Here is a 10,803-nt window from a genome sequence, read left to right on the forward strand (position 1 = left end):
GGAAATACCTCAATCAGAGTGGCAAAAGTGCTTCGAAAATTGGTTCAAATGCTAGCAAGAGTATAAGTATATATTTTAATGAAGAATATAATTATAATTATAAGAGCATTTACATAGATTTTTGAAAATTTTGAACATAAAAAATAGTATATTATATAACGAGATTCTATTGAGAATTATATAAATTTTTCTATGATTTATTTGAAAAATTACTATGTTTCAGGGTATACTGAATTTGGCACAAAGTTAGTAACATTTAGAAACACATGTCTGAGACCCTTTAAAATACATATACATATATGTTTAATTATCTGAAACACCGATTTCGGAAAACTATAGAGTATTGCTTTCCCTTAAACTGATCGCTCAAAACCAAGCCTTTGAATGGTAAACCTGCTTATTTGCACATGTGAATATTATGATTCGGTGCAGCCGAAGTTAACAATTTTTCTTGTTACATCTAAGAAGCGCTTCTTAAAACTGTGATACGAAGACGCTAATCGAAAATGAGAACTTAAAGTACTTTGTGGGCTCTGCATCACCAAAAAAGTTACGCATACTCGTATTTTGCTCGATTCATACCCCTCAAGTATAAAATTGACACTTTTAAAGTAAAAAGCATAATTTCTGATTAAATAAGCGGTCATAGCGCGTTGCTAAAGTCATAACTTTTAGTGTTAAAACTGTAAAACCTTTCGAAATTCCACCGAATTTCGGCAATAAATCTGCTTATTCGAATGTTGACGAGTGTCATTGTAGCCAACATTTTTAAATATGCTTTTTCAAATGAAGTGTGAAAAAATGCGAATTGGTAGCATGAAAATTTGCCATAAATTAACGCTCAATCACACAAGCACCGCACGATACCGTTGCCGTTTAATTAATTGTTTTGCAGGCTTTTGCTCATATGCTTCTTCCTCAATATGCTGTGACTCTGTACTCGTACACACATATATAAAAACATAAATATATGCGTTTGCCAAATTTAAGCCAAATTTATGGCACTTGGTGTGTGGGCGCTACCCGTGGCTGAAACGTGCAACATGCGTTGCCATTTATGACGAACGCACAATCATAAATGTGCCGCATGCCGACTGATTGTCGTGCGACGCTGTGTTGGTGGCGAGCTATCAATTGTTGCTGTTGTAGCGTTTATTTTTTATTTTTGTTGGAAACACTTTTCTTTTTGTTGTTGTCTTGCTGTTATTTTTTGTTGTTAAACACTTTTGTTGTTGCTGTTGCGGGCGCACTGTCATTACAGCTCATTGGTACTTCGGCGGGCACTTACTCTCGTAGGTGTTTGTGTGTGTGTGCACTTGTTTGGGTGTATGTGTGGGTATGATTTAGCTCACGCACATATTCGCCAATAAACGTAGCATAATCGCAGGCGTATAATCATTCATCCAAAGTGAGCGCTCGATTTTATGTTGCCTCGTTTTCGGCGCAAAACTTTGGCACTTCGCGTGAATGCGCCGCCACACACACAGACGCACCACACACTGAAGGGGCGGGCGCTTGATGACGCTGGCATTGCTGGCGTGCATAAATCACAAGAGGCACAAAAGACGTGGAAAAATATTGCGCTGTGCCGCTCTGGTTGCTCCGTGTTGCTTTTATAATTTTTATTTGCGCGTCTTGTTTGCTTATTCCTTGCCCCTTTGCCGTTTGCTAACGTTGTTGTTGCTGTTATTACTATTGTTGTTGTTGTCGAGACTACAAGTGTTGTTGCAGTTGTTGGCGTTATTGTCGGTGCTATGCTTGTTATTGGTGTTGTAGTCAATGGTATAGTTGTTGTTGTTGTCGATGCTATATGTGTTGTTGTTATTGTTGTTGGTGTTGTTGCTGCTGCTGTTATTACTATTGTTGTTGTGTTGCCGATACTAAATTTGTTGTTATTGTTGTTGTCAATGCTGTTTGTTGTTATTTTTGTTGTCGTTGTTGTATTTGTTGTTGTTGGTGGTGTAGCATTTATTGAAGTTTTTTGTTGCTGTTAAAAGCGCATAAAAGTGAAATTGCTTTTGTTACACTTTCGATTGTTGTTGTTTGTTGTTTATGGTTCAAGCAAGCACACACACATACATATATATAAAACACACATACACAAACATGTACGCACACGCAGACAGCGGCATACAAATGCCAGCGAATGCCATACATCTCTGCGATATTAAATTAAATGTTACCCACGGCGTATGAGTGATGTAAAACGCACTCGCTTTTTTACACACAACAACAAATGTTGGCTAACACTTTTATTATTACTAAATAAAATAAAAATGCACTAAATAAGTAAAAAATCGCTATCAGCGAGAGCGTGTATTTAAAAATTTATGCCGAGTTGATGAAGTGGAAGGAAATGTGTGGAAATAAAAAATTCACGACAATTGGATTTGCGAATGCGTTTAGTGCGCGGCGGGTTAGGGGTTGAATGAACGGTTGTGGCAAATTGAGTTTTGCATGTGTGTGTGAGTAACAGAAAGCACTATACAAATCATTTTCACACATTTCCGATTTTTTGTGTATGTAAAGTGAGCAAAAACTTTTAAAAATCGACATTTAGCGCGTAGTTGATTGCGTTTAATGAGCAGCAGCTACAGTTTAAGAGCGAAATACCTAAAGCTTGCATATTCAAGTGTGTGGAATTTAAAAATTTAGCCAGGCAGTGTGTGTGTGTTTGCGGAAATGGAATTTATATGGCTATGCAATAACAATAAAAATTTTAAAAATGAAAATAAAAATCTACTGAAAAATAACTGTATACAAGCAATTAGCTGTTAAATCATTTTTAAATACTTCCGGGAGTAAGCAGTGCGTTATGATGGCAGTTAATTAAAAGTGTAAGTGTTGTCAATGAAACCGTGACATTTTTCATAATCAACAGTTATGATTTTGCATTTAAAGATGGGAGAAATTAAGTGCATTATGACGGTGTGGCAAGCTTTTGAAAAAATATATGTGAAAAATTGCATTATGAATGCCTCTTTAATAAAATAATGAAAAAATAGTTTTTTTTTTTAAATCAAGACAGTTTATATCCTTAAGTTTCGGCTATAAAACGAAAAGGAAAAAAAAAACAAAAACATATTAATTGTTTTCATTTATAAACATTTTTGTAAAATATTTGTGTTAAATAAGTAAAATATTTTTGTTACCGGCTTTTACATCCCTCATTCGTTTTTATACAATACTATCGAAAGCCATTTATAGGAGTTATATTGTTTTATTTATAAAATTCAACCATAGATCAGAAAAAATTAAATAAATTATTGCAGCGTATATTAATGCAGCACAATTATTCTGAAATTTTACTGAAACTTTTAACTGAAAAAAATTATCGTAAATATGTGAGCTCTGAACAATTCATGAAAGTGAAAAAGTTTAAAACTTGCACCAAATTATTAAAAGTGATTTTAAAATCTCATAATTTAAAATAAAATTCTTTAAATTAAAATTGAAACTAAATATGTAAGCATAAAGACTATACTCTGAAAAAATACGGGATTATTCTGCAACTGCTTTAAATTTGAGCTTATCTGTGAGAAGTGTAAATACAATACAGTGGGCATTAAAATAATAAGACCTTTTAATTTAAATTTCGCTCAAAAACCCCTTCGTCGAAACGTTTTTTCCTAGGTTGCTAATGACATCAAGGTAATAATTAGTCCTTAGTATACGCTAGTCTTTTTGAAATACTTACAGTGCATTCGGTGACATTTACGATGAGTGAAATTATTCAGCAATGAAGTTTCATTAAGCGGAATCAAAGCAAACTTTTTGATTCTAGCGCCCCCTGACGGCGCCACCTATACTCGTATGTCGAAATCATTGAAGTTCATGGAAATGGAATTGAACATCTCCAAAACATCGATTTATCGCATTTTGACCGGAGTACGGTTTGTTCCGCACAAATTGACTGACGACCAAAAATTGCTCAGAATCAGAATCATCGATCGACGCTTGTGACCAATTATTTGACCAAAAATCATATTTTAACCATTAACCACTTTCCGTTCACCTGATATGGCACGGTGAGACTTCTTCCTTTTCGAAAAAATGCATTTGCCCATGAAAGGAAAGTGTTATGGAGACGTAAGTAGATGCCATACAAAAGGCTTGCATTGGCATACTGGCGGCTATACTCGTACCGGCTAACGAGCTAAATCACTCGTTCGACATGCAATAAAGCTGCATTGAAGCATAAGGAGACTACTTTGAATAAAGTAAATTGATTTTGCCGAAAAAACCATTTATTCTTTTTTTTTTAAGTCCTGTTTACTTTGGAACGCTGCTTGTATCTTAATTTGATGGTTAGTTATGGTACTTTACAGGTTTCGGTTAATGGCAAGTTGTGGGCGTGGCAGTGGTCCGGTTACGTCTATCCACGAACTCGTACTTTTTTTACTAAGGAACGTGCATACTATGTTTCATCAAGATATCTCAATTTGTACTCAAGTTACCGCTTGCACGGGTGGACGGACGGACAAACAGACAGTCACCAGGATTTCTTGTCATCTCGATCATTTGTATATATACTTATATAAGCGTATATCTATCACGCTTAGTTTGAGATGATGCACACAACCGTTAAGTGAACAAAACTGTTATACTCTGCAACTGGTTGCAAGAGTATACAAATTTATATATTATTTATATGAAAAAGAGGGTCTGTTGCAGTTCGATTTCGCCCATTTGCACACTGTTGCATGGGTATGTGATTATAATGTTATAATGTATTGCCTGCATTCTTAACCAAATGCAATGAAATTAGTTGTAGCGCTATGGATGGTTTTAATAGGGACTTGGCCATCAATTAGAATGTTTATGAACTTGCTGGTTAAATCCCACTTGACACTCTCTGTTATGGCCGGATTTCTGTCTGACCCAATTGTAGTCATTTAGTTTCAGCTGCATTTTGTATATGGATAGCTACAGAAGAAGCCCGCTCCTGTTCTTGTTTGTCCTTTTAACTGTCGGTGAATATGTAAATGTATGTAATACGATGTATTTAGTCAGTTTAACCAGAATTCATTAACAAGGTCGAGTATAATATCATGCCAGTAGTGACTCCTAGCCTAGCTCCAGTGAACATTGACTGATACCTCACTTGAACGTATATTGGCCGGATTTCAAGGTGACCTCCAGAGTCAAGTGATAAAAATAATTAAAATTCATGCATATTTTTCTGAAAGTAAAAGTATTGAACTATAACTCCTGAAAATTTTATCAAAAAATCACAAATAGTTTTTTAATTATTAATTTAAAAAAAAAAAGTAGTAAAAATTTTCGATTAAAAAAAAAAGGTAGTTAAAATTAAAATTTAAAAAAACTGGGAGGGGGATTATTTGTTCATGGTGACTACTTTATGAAAAAATACTCACATTCAAATTCTGTTTTTATTCAATATGACAGCAGCGGTGGCAAACCTCACTCAAACGATGGTGGACCCACAGATTGATATTTAATATCCACACGTGGATCGACAGACGATATAGGGACCTGGACTTCTAACTCAAATACTACTTAAGTGAACTAGGATGCTTCAGAAGCTACCTGTACAGATGCCTGCACGACATTAGACCGAATTGTCCGATGTGTTCAGAATGCTTTCAAGACTCTGAACATCTATTCAGTTATTACGCCCGTTTTTTAAGTTAAAGAAGTCACTTCCATATAATTATGCCCCGCTAAGCTTTTTTACAGCTTGCACAAATTATTACTACAATAAAATTATATAAAATATTACTTATTTAATAGCAGTCGTAGACTCCTGTTTATATAAACATGTCTTCTTACCGCTTTGCAAAAAAAACTGCAGCAACTTAAGCAACAACAACAACTTCAAAGCAGCAGAAACGAAGCGAAAGAAATCAGTACACAGACTGCCAAATAGACGTTGCAATAACACAACTAATGTGCAACAACAACAACCAGTGTAAACCAAGTGCAAATTTGTTTGAGCGGCAAAAAGTGCTTACTTGCCACATGAGAGAGTCATACAAGCGTGGCCGCTAAGGACAGACGTCGCCACCATTGCGCACACAAAACACAGCGAGGTACAAGGCCAGCAACAGCAACAACAACAGCACTAACATGTGATTGTTAAAAAACAACTTTGACTTACAACTGCTTAAGTAGTGTTGTTGCATGCCCCAATGAACGCCACGGCAAGCTGACGGTCTGGCTGGCTAGCTGGATGGCTGGTTGGCTGGCTGCTAATGCAGCACGTTGCATGTAAGCGCCACTAAATTACAAGTAACTGTAATTTTTTTTAAATTAATACCCACACAAAAAGCTTAGCGTGGCGGCGGCTTATTTTATCTCAATTAAAAGTTGTCCTTCGTCGAATGCGCCAGCGCTGCCGCCCGCTCATTGTGGCAATAAGCTTTGCGCTAAAAATTCTATGCCAACACGGTGGCTGAAAAACTTGCATAGTCGCAGAGTAAAAGTTCAACATTCATGCTTCTAAAGCCACAAAACCTAGCTGACGCCGACTCCACCGCCGCCGGTGCCACCGCCACCCAAGCCACAGGCAGCGCAAACAAACTGTTGTGCTTTATATGTTTGCCACCGCACTCGCTTGTCGATATTGTTGCCGGAAAGGTGAGTGCTGTTGTTGGTTGTTGTTGCACCACGGTTGATGCACGGCCATACGGCAGCAAGGCAACAGGGCAACTTGCCACATTGGACTTCAAGCGAAAATGTTCAAGTGCTTTAACGATACGCAACGAGGCGTGCATATTGAAGAGAGTGTGCTAGCGAGTTGCCACACGTGTGTATGTAAGCGTGTTAGTATGAGTTGCAAGTATGAGTTTGTGCGCTAAAAAATGAGCAGTGCGAAATATGTATGTGTGTGTGTGTGCTAGTGTGTTTAAGTGTGCAACTGAGCATCATTAGCATATGAGCTACGTAGCCGCTGCAAGGAATGTTCACTCTGTTGCATGCAACACCTGTCGTTGGGTAAAAATGTCGAAACAAAAAGTTACTCGGCTAAAATGACTGACCAAAACACAAGCCCACACATATCCTTGCACCCTTTTATAATCGCCGCACACTAATGAAGGCAAAATGTTGCAAAGAATATACGAAAAAAGAAAATTCGTCAAAAAAATGCGACTCGAGTTTTTCTACAAGTTGCAGCAACAATTCGTTGCATTCAACTTCGCATTATAACACACACACACACACACTTGCATGCATTATGTAACGCACATAGTCAAGCTGTGCTGCTTGCCACCTAGGAATTGCGCTGTGAGACGAACAATGCCAACTGCGTCCTGCATCAACGCCACCTCTTCATTTTAATAGACTTTTAATGCGCCTGCCACTGTAATAACTTGTGGCGCATTGCTGGTAATCTCTACTTAAATTACGGTAAATCGCTGCCACACCCACTCATATCCGCATATGCCACAAGTCGGTTGATTGCATTTTTATTATGGCAAAACTCCCGAATGCCTTGCACTTTGACGAAACAATTAAAATGTTACGTATACGCCATGGCCACACTGCAACTGATTGCTGCTGAGTACGCTATATAATAATGCCGTTGTGTTTTTGCATTAATTGGTGTTTTTATTATTGGAGAATGGATTCAGTACAACGAGTTTGGAACTTTTTGCTGAAGTCTCTTAGAAGAGGTTTGCTACTAGATTATGCATATAATGAAGAGATCTTATGCTGGCGGTAGAATATTATCATTGTAAGCTTTATTGTGGAATTATTTCAAAATATTTTCAATTTAATAATTTCTTTAATTTTTTTTCTAAATACTCCGAGTAATCATATAATAATGAACAATTGTTTCTTGTGAAGTCTTTCGGTGCCAGGTCAGAACTATACAGTGGATTACTAATCAAATTGGCGTTTTTAATGCTCAAATATGAAGTTGTTTCAGTCCATGCGTAAGAGCTTGGATTGTTCTCCTAAAGAGTGATTCATCTTCGGTGATTGATTTTTGAAAGATAACTGGCAAACTAGAGTTTGGATAGCACTCAGATTTTACTGCTTTTGGTATTTGCTCAGCATCAGATTACATAACCATATAGCGTGGATACCAAATTCAGACTTAGAGGTATAAAGACATTTCCTTTTTGTGCCGTCAAAAGCTTATACTCACGCATTTCGGGCTTTCTTTTTTTGTCTGCAACTGCGTCTCGCTTCCCTCTTCAATTGTCGGCGTATATCACATCCCGCAAGTGTTTTGGTCGATAATAACGTTGTGCTCTATGCAGTCTGTTTTCTTTCCACTGCGAAACGGCACGCCTCATCGTTCCTGTTGTTCTTTTGTCTCTTCCGAAATCCAATGGTTTTGTTTGTAACGGGTGATTTTTTTGAGGTTAGGATTTTCATGCATTAGTATTTGACAGATCACGTGGGATTTCAGACATGGTGTCAAAGAGAAAGATGCTCAGTATGCTTTGACATTTCATCATGAATAGACTTACTAACGAGCAACGCTTGCAAATCATTGAATTTTATTACCAAAATCAGTGTTCGGTTCGAAATGTGAAAATCCGCTTTTTTATCGACAAATTTTGTTCAGCGATGAGGCTCATTTCTGGTTGAATGGCTACGTAAATAAGCAAAATTGCCGCATTTGGGGTGAAGAGCAACCAGAAGCCGTTCAAGAACTGCCCATGCATCCCGAAAAATGCACTGTTTGGTGTGGTTTGTACGCTGGTGGAATCATTGGACCGTATTTTTTCAAAGATGCTGTTGGACGCAACGTTACGGTGAATGGCGATCGCTATCGTTCGATGCTAACAAACTTTTTGTTGCCAAAAATGGAAGAACTGAACTTGGTTGACATGTGATTTCAACAAGATGGCGCTACATGCCACACAGCTCGCGATTCTATGGCCATTTTGAGGGAAAATTTCGGACAACAATTCATCTCAAGAAATGGACCCGTAAGTTGGCCACCAAGATCATGCGATTTAACGCCTTTAGACTATTTTTTGTGGGGCTACGTCAAGTCTAAAGTCTACAGAAATAAGCCAGCAACTATTCCAGCTTTGGAAGACAACATTTCCGAAGAAATTCGGGCTATTCCGGCCGAAATGCTCGAAAAAGTTGCCCAAAATTGGACTTTCCGAATGGACCACCTAAGACGCAGCCGCGGTCAACATTTAAATGAAATTATCTTCAAAAAGTAAATGTCATGAACCAATCTAACGTTTCAAATAAAGAACCGATGAGATTTTGCAAATTTTATGCGTTTTTTTTTTAAAAAAAGTTATCAAGCTCTTAAAAAATCACCCTTTAGATGTACGTAAGGAGGCTGAAAGGCTGTCCCACAGTTTCCTTATACCGAGTTGCTGATGAGTGGTCTCAGAGACCTGGAAAAATCTTCCACCTATTTGTTGTGATTGCAGATTCTCGATGTCGAACCTTCCTTGCTGCACAGAGGCGGGTGCGTTTCTTGGCTGCAACAAGATAGTGGTCCGAGTCGATGTTAGGAGCGTATATACGTCTAAATTACTGGAGACGTGTCTTTCGTCTATCAAAATATGATGGATCTGGTTGGTGGCTTTTCGATCCGGAGAAAACCAGGTAGCTTGGTGAATTTTCCTATGCTTGTATCTGGCACTACTGATAACTATATTTCGGGCCCCGGCGAATCCGGTCAGTCTTAACCCATTTGTTGAGACATGGAGACTGAATTTACCGATCGTCGTGCCAAAGATACCTTCGCCAAGCAGAATTTTGATATCGCGGCGGGGGCAGCTCAGCGATATGTTGAAGAACGCCGCAATCAAAACGGGAGTCTCTCATCCAAGGCTCTTTTGCTCTTTGGGGGATAGATTCACTTGGGAGTGGCCAGAAATGATTCGTTTATATATGGCTCAAGGAGCACACGACTTCCGGTCTTATACTAAGTATATTCTGGGTAGCAACAAAACATCCGTTTGAAGGCGAGTTAAAGTAAGAAGGCGAATCATTCCTTTCCAGGGTTGTGCGTTAGGTTTGGGACCACGAATGAAAACAACAAAACAGCATTCATATAACTGTAGTATTCTGTATAATACATCATAATTACCAATCAAAGTGTATTTCGTATGTTTATACAAGGGCTTCTGCTTGCTCTCCAATGCTCTGACAACATTAACATACATGTATTCATTAAAATGTATTATTATACTCTCGCAACAAATATGCTAAAGAGATTATTATAGTTTTGTTAACATAAAGGTTGTTTGTAAGTCCTAAAACTAAAAGAGTCAGATATAGGGTTATATATACCAAAATGATCAGGGTGACGAGTAGAGTTGAAATCCGGATGTCTGTCTGTCCGTCCGTCCGTGCAAGCTGTAACTTGAGTAAAAATTGAGATATCATGATGAAACTTGGTACACGTATTTCTTGGCTCCATAAGAAGGTTAAGTTCGAAGATAAGCAAAATCGGCCCACTGCCACGCCCACAAAATGGCGGAAGCCGAAAACATATAAAGTGTCATAACTAAGCCATAAATAAAGGTATTAAAGTGAAATTTGGCATAAAGGATCGCATTAGGGAGGGGCATATTTGAACGTAATTTTTTTTTAAGTAGGCGTGGCCCCGCCCCCTACAAAGTTTTTTATACATATCTCGGAAACTACTATAGCTATGTCAACGAAACTCTACAGAATCGTTTCCTTCAGGCATTTCCATATACAGTTCAAAAATGGAAGAAATAGGATAATAGCCACGCCCACCTCCCATACAAAGGTTATGTTGAAAATCACTAAAAGTTCGTTAACCGACTAACAAAAAACGTCAGAAGCACTAAATTTTACGGAACAAATGGCAGAAGGAAGTTGCAC

Source organism: Bactrocera dorsalis, chromosome 2 (assembly GCF_023373825.1).
Source record: "Bactrocera dorsalis isolate Fly_Bdor chromosome 2, ASM2337382v1, whole genome shotgun sequence".
NCBI classification, from domain to species: Eukaryota; Metazoa; Arthropoda; class Insecta; order Diptera; family Tephritidae; genus Bactrocera; species Bactrocera dorsalis.